Genomic DNA, 13,980 nt, shown 5'->3' on the forward strand with positions numbered 1-13,980 from the left:
TGATAACGCAACACTGATAACTAAATCGCCGCTCGACATCACGTGACTCCTGACGTTAAGAAATAACAAAACTCATATGCTTTCAAATATCATGTTCAGTATAACAGTGTCGTTTTCATCTTGGCCACCTCTTACAACAGTCTCCCCTGCGGAAAGCTGAGAGAATCGGAAAGTGAGTGTCAGTGCGCGTAAGTGGGATTCTGGTTATCAGTTCAGGTATTCAAGGTGTGTTTTGCCAAGTAGCACGTGCGCAGACGCGGACATCTCGAGTTAGGTTGCGGAGCCAAGAAGCTATGTGTTACACTAGCACACAGAAAACGAGGCAGGCTTTGTGGGGTTTAATTGGCGCAATAAATTGTATTTTTCCGTGGCAAGTTGTAGTGTGGCGTTCCTGTGCGACTTTTTCACTGCTGATTTTGAAAGGTATTCCTGTTTTGTTGTCGAGGAGGTTATCGCGGTAAGTTGCTAGGAAATAATTTGGAGGCTGTGTAGGAACTGTTAGCAGTGTGGATTTTCCAGTCCACTGGTTAGACCTGGGTATTTTCCTGAACGTAATTCGCTAGCTACAGCACTTTCAGTTGTTGACTTTGGAGTAATGAGAAGTTTAGCTCTGCCTCGCCGATCAAAGCGACGCTGCCAACCCTTATTTAGTCTGATTTATCAGAGCAGCACTGCTGGTCCGCTGAAACAGGTTTCTGCGTATATCTGCTAACTAGTGCGTCGCTTAATTTGTCTCACGAGGCGTCCAGCGTGCTTGGACTCCGTCCGCGGCCGATACTGACATCCTCTTGGTCTTTTCTCATTTTGGAACAGTCTACTCACCTGGTTACAAGTCCCGCCCAGCCCCATCCCGTTTTAATTTCAGTCATAGTTATGTCTGCCACGCAGTGTGTTCCCTGATCCATATGCCTGTTTTACTGATTTTCCCAGTAATTACCAAAGTGCATCTCTAGATTGTTCTGTGAGCAACACTCAGTTTTTGGACGTATTTTGGACTGAAGGCCCACGTCTCATTGCTATCAAAACTAGCAGTAGCAGAGAGTGCTATACGTTGGAATACTTCCAGATTTCGCCTCTATAACAGAAGTTTAATATATTTTATGATGCCATATTGAAATGATGTACTGCAGTCTTTTTCTGAAACTACAAAAACCACTACATAAAAATAAAATATTTCCAAATGCGAAAACATGTCCCAAGGTGCATGTTCATGTACACAGGAACCAATATTCTGTTCGAATCTGAAAGAGTTGCGGACGAGAAAATTTATGTCTGTCTCGTACTCTACTGTATGTACCTGTATTATAATTTGCTGTAGACAGGCTACACCACAGAAATCGCAAATGGTGGTGGTTTGGGTCAGTGGAATGCACGCTGCAGGGCGCCTGGCTCAAAGCTGTACTTGAAGTAACCGATTTGTCACAGTTCGCAGTGACACCGTGGGTGGCGCAACGGCTGCTCAAATTACTGCTGAAGGTGCAGTAAGATACGCCAGAGCCACACACCGAACACACCTGCGTCTACACCTACGTCTACATCTACGTGATCACTCTGCTATTCACAATAAAGTGCCTGGCAGAGGGTTCAATGAACCATCTTCAAGCTATCTCTCTACCGTTCCACAATCTAACGGCACGCAGGAAAAACGAACACTTAAATTTTTCTGTGCGAGGCCTGATTTCTCTTATTTTATCTGATGATCACTTATCCTTATGTAGGCGGGTGCCAACAAAATGTTTTCGCAATCGGAGGAGAAAACTTGTGATTCAAATTTCATGAGAAGATCCCGTCGCAACCAAAAACGCCTTTGTTTTAATGATTGCCACTCCAATTCACGTATCGTGTCTGTGACACTATCTCTCCTGTTTCGCGACAATACAAAACGAGCTGCCTTTCTTTGTACTTTTTCGATGTCATCCGTCAGTCTCACTTGATGCGGATCCCACACCGCACAGCAATACTCCAGAATAGGGTGGACAAGCGTGGTGTAAGCAGTCCCTTTAGTAGACCTGTTGCACCTTCTAAGTGTTCTGCCAGTGAATCGCAGTCTTTGGTTTGCTCTACCCACAATATTATCTATGTGATCGTTCCAATTTAGGTTATTTGTAATTGTAATACCTGAGTGTTTAATTGAATTTACAGCCTTCAGATTTGTGTGATTTATCGCGTAATCGAAATTTAGCGTATTTCTTTTAGTAACCATGTGAATAACTTCACTTACTCAGGGTCAGTTGCTACTTTTCTCACCATACAGGTATCTTATCTAAATCATTTTGCAGGTCTTCCCTCTTGTAGCACCAAGCGGCCGTCTGGAGCCCGGTCCTCTCGTGACTGTAGATTCTCGTGAGCACCGTTGTCAGCAGTCCTGTACATTGGCTACATTCGTTCCAAGTCTTTCAGCAATATCGCAGAAGGAACATCCAGCCTCTCTAGCCCTATTACACAACCTCGTTCAAACTCAGTGAGGTGCTGCATCTACGTCTATGAAAGCAAAAGTGACACGAGAAATTAAATATCACTGGAATGTTGTGAGTAATTGGATTTAAAATTATCTTATTTATAGTCACGTTAGATGCATTTAACACAGCATTTAACTAAACTAAACTCCTCCCGCACAGGCCATGAAGGCTCAACGGTACTGACCGGCCGCCGTGTCATCCTCAGGTCATAGGCGTCACTGGATGCGGATATGGAGGGGCATGTGGTCATCACACCCCTTTCCCGGCCGTATATCAGTTTCCGAGACCGGAGTCGCTACTTCTCAATCAAGTAGCTCCTCAGTTTACCTCACAAGGTCTGAGTGCACCCCGCTTGCCGACAGCGCTCAGCAGACCGGATGGTCACCCATCCAAGTGCTAGCCCAGCCCGACAGCGCTTAACTTGGGTGATCTGACGGGAACCAGTGTTACCACAGCGGCAAGGCCGTTGGCTAACACAGCATTACCTGCCAGTTAATGCTGGTAGCGACCGTAAACCAGTCAACAACGTATGATATGTATTGATTGATCTAATCCCATTACCAACCTCATCGAGTGTTGTTAGAGTGCGTATGCAGACTGCCTATTCACATTAATGTGACCGCCTGCCAAAAGCCTGAACAATCAACTTCTGCAGCGCGGACCGCTACCGACAGGGATGTGTAGCCGTGCCTTGGACAAGTGGGCTAGGTCACTCGGTTGATGATCCATGGCGCGAGCAGCCCAGTAGAGGTGTCCCACAGAATCCTGATCGGATTTAAACCCGGGGAGCTTTCTGTCCAGGGAAGTACCGTAAACTCGTCCTGGGGCTCTTCGAACGATACACGTATACTGCGAGTTGTCTGATACGTTGCATTATCCTGCTGCTGGATGTCGTTATGCTGAAGAAAAACAGCCAGCTTGTGGCGTTGAACGTGGTACCCAAGGATAGAAGCACACTTGTGTTAATTCATTGTGCCTTTCAGAATGACGAGGTCACCCATGGAATGCCAGAAAAACATCACAGACACCCCTAAAGCCTTGGTATTTGCTTTTAGACGTGTCAAGCCATACCCGCCAACGGCCATCTGTTAGATGGAACATAAAAAGTGATTTGTCTAAATGGTTCAAATGGCTCTGAGCACTATGGGACCCAACATCTGAGGTCATCAGTCTCCTAGAATTTAGAACTACTGAAACCTAACTAACCTAAGGACATGAGACACATCTATGCCCCAGGCAGGATTAGAACCTGCAACCGTAGTGGTCGCGCGGTTCCAGACTGAAGCGCCTAGACCCGCTGACCGGCGATTTGTCTAAAAATGCCACCTGTCGCCACTCAGTGGCGATCCAGTTTCTTTCGTGCCCGCTGCAGAGGTTCATACGCAGCAACGTTCGCTGGACGGTCGCTGAGGAGGCACTGTTGGTAGCCTCTTGGTTCATTTGGGCGGTCAGTTGCTCAACAGTTGTTCGTCTATTCGCCTGTACACATCTCCGCTTCCGTCGTTCACATCTACGAGGGTAATCCCAAAAGTAAGGTCTCCTATTATTTTTCTAAGTACTTGACCTGTTTATTTCTACAATGGTTTACATCAGTCTACAGCTTGAACATTTAGTTATTTTTCGACATAATCACCATTTCTGCCGATGCATTTTTGTAGACGCTGTGGCAGTTTTTGTATGCCCGTGTCACACCAGCTCGCCGCCATGCTGTTCAGAAAGTTATGAACCTCTTCTTTCACTTCGTCGTAGGAGCTGAATCGCTTTCCCACCAAATGTTCTTTTAACCTAGGGAACAGGTGATAGTCACTGGGCGCCAAGTCAGGACTATAGGTTGGGTGGGTGAATATGTTCCGCTGAAACTGCTGGAGGAGAGCTACAGTTTGCCGAGCGATGTGTGGGCGAGCGTTGTCATGGACAATCTGTACGCCCTTGCTCAACATTCCTCTTCTCCGGTTCTGAATTGCTGTTTGATTTTTTTTCAGAGTCTCACAGTACCTGTCAGCGTTAATTTTGGTCCCAGTGGGCATAAAGTCGACCAACAATGCCCCTTTCCGAACCCAAAAAACGGTTGTCATGACTTTACCGACAGACTGCAAACTCTCTACACCACTTACGAATATTTTTGACATCCATGCACGACTCACCATACACTTCCGTCAATTGGCAATGGATTTTAATCGGCGCATTGCCCTTTGCCTTCAAAAACCGAATAACTGCGCGCAATTCGCACTTGGCGGTAACATTCAACGGGAGCTCCATTCTCAACGGTTGCGAAGCCAAGACTGAGCGCCTCAGAGCGGCGTGCACATGTTTACACATAGCGCGTGAAGCACTCTTCGTAACAGTGTGACCAACTGCCACACAAACAGAGATCTGTACTTATAAAAAAATTGGACACCTTACTTTTGGTATTACCCTCGTATCATCTATAGGCCATCGTGCAACACAGCTCTCTCGACGCCGGATTTGGATAGCGCCATTTTGTCATGCACGGTGTTCTTTAAACACAGATGCGTGGGAACAGTTTATAAACTTAGCCGTGTCGCAAATGCTTCAACCTGTGGCGCGAAAGCCGATGATCAGCGCTTTTGGATGTCAGATACATCACTTCGTTTCCGCATCCCCTGGACACACCTCATATACACTCCACTGCTAGTGTTGTCAGCTGCCGTCTTTGAGTGGTTATTACACGTGGACGTCGAATACAGGCGGTGGTCACGTTAATGTGACTGGACCGTGTAGCGCTAGTAGCTCTCGCTGCAACAGATTGCTCCTTCAGTCGACTGGGCGAAATGCGCAGCGGCTAAGACCCTGGATTCGCGTTCAGATCGCCGCGAGCCAATTGTTTCCCTATTCGATTGAAGCGAAATATAGCGTGGTTCCTTCGATAAGGAAACGACCAATTTCCTTTCACGTCCTTGTTAAGGACCACCTTCTTTTACGTCTCTAATAACACAGTCGACGACAATACGGTGAAAACTTCTTTTCCATTTTTCGCGAACGACTTGTAGGCCATTGTCGACGATAACTAAAACAGTAATAGGTCAGGAAGACAGTATGAACGCCACAGAGTGTCAGTAGATATGCTTCTATGGAAGGTGGTATGTTTGTGTATACCTCCGACCTGAAAACTGAGTCTACCAACTTGTTTTGGGTGGCAATGATTTCCACGACACAGATTGTTATTATACAAGATGTCCCATTTATCTTGCTCACTCAGAATAACTTTTTGTGTTACATTAAATAAAGAATTGCTTCAGTCAATTTTTTATAACATCATTGGGTAGTTCTGGCTTAGGGTGTACATTTTACCAATCCCCACAGGTGTAGGAGATATGGGGTAGGGGTTAAATTTTTTAAATGGAACCATGTACATTTTATTAAAGAATGTATTAACCCTCTCATGGTAAATAAAACATAATTTCTCTAATTCAAATATCACTTCAGTGTGTTTCATTAAATAAATAATTTAACCTAATCAAGGTGCGTTTGGGCATTTTACAAATTACCAATAAACCTTGAATGCAACACTACTGCACTGTACAGTAAATGGATCTTGTTATTGTGCAGTACTTACGACAATGCAGAAGTAACATGGCCCTTTCTAGTAACTTTTACTGTGATACCACCACTAGACGAAAAACACGGCGTTTACACCTCATGCTGAAAATGGTAACTGTTGACATTCATACTTACGGTCGCTCTGTGGACGAAGGACTTCCTACATCATGCTACTACTTTCTCTGTGATGGCTGTGCAAGGATCAATAGTGCGTTGATGCATGTTCTAGCGTGTTGTTGGATCAATTTGGTAGACAGCATCCTTGACTGTTCCCCGTAGGAAAAAATCCAGCGTGTGAGGTTCTGGGGATTTGGCAGGCGAACTAACTGGTCCACCACGTCCAATCCACCTACCAGGGTATTTCTGGTCCAGAATTCATCGTGTTAGTAGGGTCTTACGCCCAGGGCATCCATCATGCTGATAACAAGTGACCATCCTCTGATTCAGAGGTATGGCATCCAAGATAAAAGGAAGAGCCTGTCTTAAAAATCGGGCATATTGTCTGCCATTTACAAAGAAAGGTCGATAGTGATATCTCCAATAATTCCGCATCAAACATTAACGTTCCATGGACGTTGACGCTCTACTTGTCAGGGCCCTTGTGGATTTTTGATGGAAAAACAATGCATATTTCTCATACTGACAATTCCTTTGTTGGAGAATGACGCCTAGTGGGTAAAAAGAACACCTGAGAAGGAATTAGGATTAGTTAGAAGTTGTTGCTGACGAAATTGAACTCTATTGTTGGAGTCATTTCGATGAAGCTTTTGGCATAAGTGAACATCTTACGGATGGAATTTATGATGCTGCAAGAATGCAATGTGAACTTGTTTTCGAGGCACCAATTTCATGTTGAATTCGTCGTGTGCTGACTTGAGGATTCACGGCTACAGTAGTGAGCGCAGCGACCTCACCAGTTTCATCTGTTCATATTCTACGACGATTTCGAGAGCTTCCATTAAAACTTTCCGTTTCACATAGACGAGAAAAGAAACGATAAAACATCCAGCGAGAAGGCGATGGCTTGTCACAGAGTCGTCTGCTGTACAGTAGTTGCGTCTGAACATAATTGGAGGGCAGTATAGCAGTCTGTAGCGTTTTCTGTCTCAGTCTCAGTGATGGCCATGGTTATAGCGAGGCCAGAAGAGAGCCTGTAACCTACTGTCTGCGTGCTAGATGGTTCAAATGGCTCTAAGCACTATGGGACTTAACATCTGAGGTCATCAGTCCCCTAGACTTACAAGGGGAGGCCGCCAATTGCGAAATTCAGATTCGAGTCATACTGCGCATAATAAAAGCTCATGGCCAGAGGTGTAATGTGGCAAAGCGCCAAGATGCACTTCTCAGCCGTTGTCGAGAAAATCGACAGTTACAAGAAACCGTTGCAGTGAAATATTCTCTACAGCGTCATGGCGCAGCGATAAGCGCTCTGGTTCGTAATCCGAAGGTCGCCGGATCGAATCTCGCGCTATGCAAACTTTTTTTTTTTTAGTATTTGTTTTTTATAATTCAAATATATATATATATATATATATATATATATATATATATATAAAATTCCCGGCAATCAGTTGCAACAATTATGCATATAATAAGTTGTTGAAAGTCGTTTGTCGTGGAAAAACTGGCGACTTCGAACATCATTATGTTTTCCGCAAACAAAGTTGTATTTCACAAATGTTATTAATTGTCTTCATAATGTTAACCACGCATAGTTAGCGGAAGACGTAGAAACGATATTCCGAAACGAATACGTATAGCGTAAGTCAAACGTTCGAATTAGAATAGAGACCCTACGAACACAAATTTGCTGTGGCAGGTATGAAATATAAACTCCGTTACTCGCTCGTTACACTTGAATGACAGATGTTGAATGGGCCGAAACGAGCCGCCGCATAACAGCGTAGTTGCCTGCTAACTTCGAAAGAAGGTAGATGCGGTCCCTAGCATAACTTATAACATTGTCGAAAATCAGTGCGGACGGGAGAGCTTTGGTACACCCTGTTAAAAAAAAACGGAAAAATGGAGGCGGTACAATTGGAGAGCGATCCGTCTTCACCAACATGCATAAGCAATTCATTAATACTTTATATATATATATATATATATATATATATATATATATATATATATATATATATATTTGAATTACAAAAAACTAATAATAAGAAAAATGGCATGGCGCGAGAGATTCGATCCGGCGACCTTCGGATTACGAACCCGAGCACTTACCGCTGCGCCACGACGCTGTAGAAAATTGCTAATCGTCGAGAGTATTTCACCGCAACGGTTTCTTTTAACTGTCGATTTTCTCGACAACGGCTGAGAAGTGCATCTTGGTGCTTTGCCACATTACACCTCTACCCATGAGCTTTTATTATGCGCAGTATGAATCGAATCTGAATTTCACAATTGGCGGCCTCCCCTTGTTAGAACCACTTAAACCTAACTAACTTGACATCACACACATACATGACCGAGGCAGGATTCGAACCTGCGACCGTAGCACCAGCGCGGTTCCGTACTGATACGCCTTGAACCGGTCGGCCACAGCCGCCGGCTGCGTATTAGACTCAATGGACCTACACCAGGAGCACTCCCGTGGTTATCCCATACATCCTCATTGCCAATTTGTACATCGATCTGGTGATTCGACCTGTTGTGCTGCCACTCATGAACAACATTTCATGTGGTGTTTCCCAACGGGATAACGCTCGCCCACATACAACTATTGTAACCCAGCATGCTCTACAGATCGTCGAAATGATGCCTTGGCCAGCTCGATCACACGATCTCCATCGAGCACGTGTGGGACGTCATCAGATGACAACTCCAGCGTCATTCACAAACAGCATCCCTGTACTGACCGACTACGTGCTACAGGCATGGAACTGCATCTCACAAATTGACATCCGGCACCTGTACAGCATAATGCGTGCACGTTGTAAGTAGGCTGTTTAGGTTTTTATATTGGTAACGTCACGTAGCGCTCTGTATGAAAATCACTGGCTGTGCTGTGTGCAGTCTGCGGCTGGTTTGCATTGTTTTTGGCCATTGTAGTGTTGGGCAGTTGGAGGCGAGCCGCCAGCGGTGGTGGATGTGGGGAAGTGAGATGGCGGATTTTTGAGAATGGATAATCTGGAGGTGTGTCCATCAGAAACAGTACATTTGTAAGAATGGATGTCATGAACTGCTATATATATATATATATATATATATATATATATATATATATATATATATATATATATATATATATATATATATTATGACTATTAAGGTAAATACATTGTTTGTTCTCTATTAAAATCTTTCATTTGCTAACTATGCCTATCAGTAGTTAGTGCCTTCCGTAGTTTGAGTCTTTTATTTAGCTGGCAGTAGTGGCGCTTGCTGTATTACAGTAGTTCGAGGAACGAAGATTTTTGTGAGGTAAGTGATTTGTGAAACGTATAGGTTAATCTAGTCAGGGCCATTCTCTTGTAGGGATTACTGAAAGTCAGATTGCGTTGCGCTAAAAAAAATATTGTTTGTCAGTTTAAGCACAGTCATGTATAATTTTTCTAAGGGGACGTTCCATATGTCGACCCTTGGCCAAGGATACCTCACTGGAATCTTCTGATTTTTTCTTGTAGTTTGTTTAATTAGTGCAGCCTTTGTTTATTGCTAGCGCGTAATTGTAGAGAGAATTTCCTTTGTAGTTGTAGTTTTTCATTCTTGTACAGTAAAACAGTTGTGGCATGCATGTAGATTTGCACCAAGTATTTCGCAGCTGCGCTTGCAATTAACGAGATATTATTTTCAATGCTATGTTAATGTGTTTTCTTATTTTGCTCTTCAAATTGTGGTTTTCTGTGTTGTCGTGTGAAATATTGTGACAATAATGGCGTGTGAAATGCGTAATACTAGGCTCCAAAGTAAACTGAGAAATGACAGTGAAGACGAAAGCAGTGTGTTAGCGCCGCCGAGTAATGAATTAACTAATGGTCAAAGTAGTAATTTGGTAATTGTGCATAGGGAAATGGAGCGGGCTGCAAATAATGGTGTAGGCAGTGAAACAATTAGTGAACAGGGAAGCATTATCGATCGATCGGTCGGCAACAGCTCGCCTCAGGAATCCGAAATGACAGGACACAATCTTGCAAATACAATAGATTCAAGTTTTGAGTCCTCGCCGTTTTCTCAAATAAGTCAAGACGCATTTTCTGCTTGTCAAAATGTGAATGTTGCCGGTGCAAATGCACTGCCGAAAAGCTTAGAGGAACAGATTCAAGACACTAATACATTATTATTGCAAATAATGAAACAAATGAAACAAAATCACATACAAATACAGCAACAGTTAGACACAATGGAACAAAATCAGAGACAAACACAGCAAAAGTTTCAAAAGTTAGACACAATGGAACAAAAGCTTCAAAAGCTAACCTCAGTGGAACATACGCTTGAACAAACACGTGAAGATTTAGCCACTGAGTTACATAAAATCGAATCGAAATGTCAAAAAGTCTGTAATGACGTAAAAACACAAATTTGTGAGCATTTCCAACCTATTTTTTCGCGGCATGAAAATGCATTACAGAATCACGAAGCAGCCATAAAAGAACTGCAAACTACTGTTCATGAAAATCATGAGACCTTGCAAGCTAAAATTGACTCAGTTGCATCTACCGATTCGGTTACGCAAAAACCCAGGAAAACTTAAAGGACACAGTAAATACGATTTCAACACAAATGGACACTGAAATTTGTTTCAGAAAAACACACTGAGTAAATAAGTACACTATCGGAGAAAGTAGCCGAACTTTCGGATCAATTCACTAACTTATCTGCAAAGGTAGATGATGATCTGAATGACACAAGACCTGTAGCCATCACTGACACAGAAGAGTATGAAGAAATTAAGAAATTCAAACAAAATCAGAATCAAATTAATACGCAACACAAAAGAGAAATCCGGGATGTAGAAGATCAGTTGGCACAAGTAATACAAAAATTACATATTTCAGAGGACACTCGCGCTCCAACACGGGAAGAGCGACTTAGAAATACGGAAAAGCCACAAAATAATAACACAGGGCATTTCGGAAATTATGAAAGAAATTGGCAAGGTACACCGAATTTTGAGATGGAACCGCCGAAACGAAGTAACAATGACCGATATGCGACTCGCCGTCATGATGATTTTGACTATAAACTGTTTATTACTACACGTAAATTCAAAACATTTAAGAATTCCGGCAACGACATTCATCCGCAAGCGTGGCTTCATCAATTCTATCATTGTTTTCCTCCCAACTGGTCATTAGAGCACAGATTAGAATTTATGTGTGGCTATTTAGAGAATGAACCAGCTGTAAGAATGCGATCGGTCATTCACGATTGTCACAGTGAAGGAGAATTTTATCATGCCTTCCTCTCAGCATATTGGTCTCAACATTAAAACATAGCATCATAATGATGAAACATTTCGAACAATCGGAATTTTCTAGTCTTGTCAAATATTTCGAAGACAGGTTACATAAGAATCAGTATCTTTCAAACCCATACAGCCCCTCAGAACTCATCCGCATTTGCTTAATCAAATTGCCTGAACATTTACGACATATTATTTTGGCAGGACGTTGCAAAGACAACATTGAAGCTTTTCAGGGACTCTTACAAGAATTAGAAATTGACACTTACAATCGCGGGACGCGAAAACAGAAACACAACAATTACAGGTCACATCAGTCGCAATTCCGCTATGAAAGAAATAATAACTGGACACGACAAGGCTATTCTCACAACACAAATCGTGACCAAAACAGACACCACCCTTATGACAACTGTTGGCAGAATAATAGTTACAGAGAAAGATCACACTTACGTAGTAATCACTATCACAGAGACAATCAGAGAAACAGACAATATGAGAACAACAATAATTATTATCAAGGGAGACAGAATAGCGTCAGACGCAACGGTCCACCGCGCAGTTACGATTCCGGGAGAAATTCTCCACCATACGACCGACAAAAAAGAAACTATGTAAACTACCGACAAAACGACAGACCTGAATTTGTAGAAGTTAGGTCTCCAAATCCTAATAACGACGCGCGCCAACAAAGAGAGAGACAGTGACTCGCACCGCAGGCAGCCGCGTGCGCCGGCTGGCTCAGAGAAAAATAACATAGACGCTAACCTTGAGAAAAATTTTAGCATTCCTTACCGACGTATACAACATGATAATTACTTTGAAGTTGAAAATCTGCGCACTAGAAAGGGTAAAGGACTGCACCACATTTCACATGTAAAGCCGTTTATTGAAAGATAATCTGTTTTTTAACTTAGTCTTTGCCATAAAACTTTTCACTTCACGCTACTAGTACAATTTGTCACACTGATAAACTGTTAACATGCAACAATGTTTTGAAGTTAACTATCCAGTCTAGAACCTAGGGAACATTTTTAGACAGTATTTACGAACGCATTGTTATAGTGAACAGACGACACAGTGTTATTGTGTGTCTGCTTCTTAGTTGCACGATTACGTAACGAATATACGGCTTACATACTTAGAACATATACTGCTAATGAGATTTTAATGCAACATTTTGGTTTACTTGAAAAGATATTCTTTATTTGAAGTACTTTCTGTGAGATTAAAGATGACTTGGTATTTGATTTCTTTGACAGCTACACGATTACATCACGACGCTGCTAATGTGTGACTCAATTTACATTGTTGCTTTTGTGCTTTGTCTGTTTTATATCTGCACAGTTTTTCTGAATTCTTCTGGAAAGTGAAACATGTTTTAGTAGTAACTTTGTGGTATAGCTACAATAAGACAGCCTTTTTTGTAGCACAACAATACGTTACATTATAGTACTTTCTTGATCACGGTAAGGTACGTAATAACTATGATATCTATACGCAAAGCATTTCACTTTCGTTTATGATGAGGTAAGTACATTGATTTCAGCAGAACTTTGCTTACAGAGGACGATAACTACGACACTTCCACAGAGATTATCTTACAACAAGACGCACAGTTTAGCGCTACAGCACACGTATTTGAGTAATTAATTTTGTACTTAAAACATTTATTTTTAAAGATTTTTGAATTACAAAGATACAAAGGTTTTCCGTGATACATTTCATTGCATTGCTGTAATCTGTAACACCTGAGGGTATAATTACATTAATCCTCAGGGGGGTACACGCTTAATTTGTGTACCATGTGTCTGGCAAGCATAAGGAGCCCTATCTAATATAGTATTTGCTTATACAACTTTACACATCGGTACCATATTTCTCCAACACAGAATTACACAGCTACCTGATTATTTAACAGAGAGACAAACATTTTTTTTCACTACGTCAGTGACAGATGTTTACGCAATTACACAGTTGGATAACTTCACACTTACGAAACTGTATTTTTATGTACTTTGTGAACTCTTCATATTTTTTCAGAACCATTGTGATACTATGAGAGCTTTGAATAATGTATTTGGTATGAGATCATGATTTTTAAAGTACGTTTGAGATAGATGACACTATTGAAATGAGCAGAGAATATTTTTTAGGGTTTGAAATTATTGCAGAAAACTACGACGTTTTTGAGATTTGACTGAGGTGTTACAATGTTATTATTACGATGACAATGTGTATTATGCTGTTGAGGTATGTTTATGATCAATAAGCTGATGCTATATGAGGAATTTGATTATGCTATGTATTTATTATGATGAAATATTGAAGTGTCGTCGCAAGATTGACGTGTCGACGAATATGTATATTTGTAATAAGGTAAGGAGTAACGAATAGTGGTTAGGGACTCTGACTTGTGAAAAAGGATGTTGGAAACCAAGAATCGTACTTTAAGAGTTATGAAATGTGTGTAAATGCTTGAATGTATCACAATGCCGGCGAAAATTTTTTGGACACTTATATTCATAGGATTTAGTTTATACA

At 41.9% G+C, this 13,980-nt stretch overlaps 1 long non-coding RNA gene and 1 pseudogene across 1 annotated transcript in view; both read right to left on the reverse strand.

The window, feature by feature from the left end:
* LOC126484146 (uncharacterized) overlaps positions 1-13,980 on the reverse strand; it is a 446,230-nt gene that overhangs the window by 252,934 nt on the left and 179,316 nt on the right. The gene's annotated exons all lie outside the window — the stretch shown is intronic.
* LOC126485812 (5S ribosomal RNA) lies at positions 2,813-2,930 on the reverse strand (annotated as a pseudogene).

The sequence above is a fragment of the Schistocerca serialis genome, chromosome 6 (assembly GCF_023864345.2).
Source record: "Schistocerca serialis cubense isolate TAMUIC-IGC-003099 chromosome 6, iqSchSeri2.2, whole genome shotgun sequence".
Lineage (NCBI taxonomy): Eukaryota > Metazoa > Arthropoda > Insecta > Orthoptera > Acrididae > Schistocerca > Schistocerca serialis.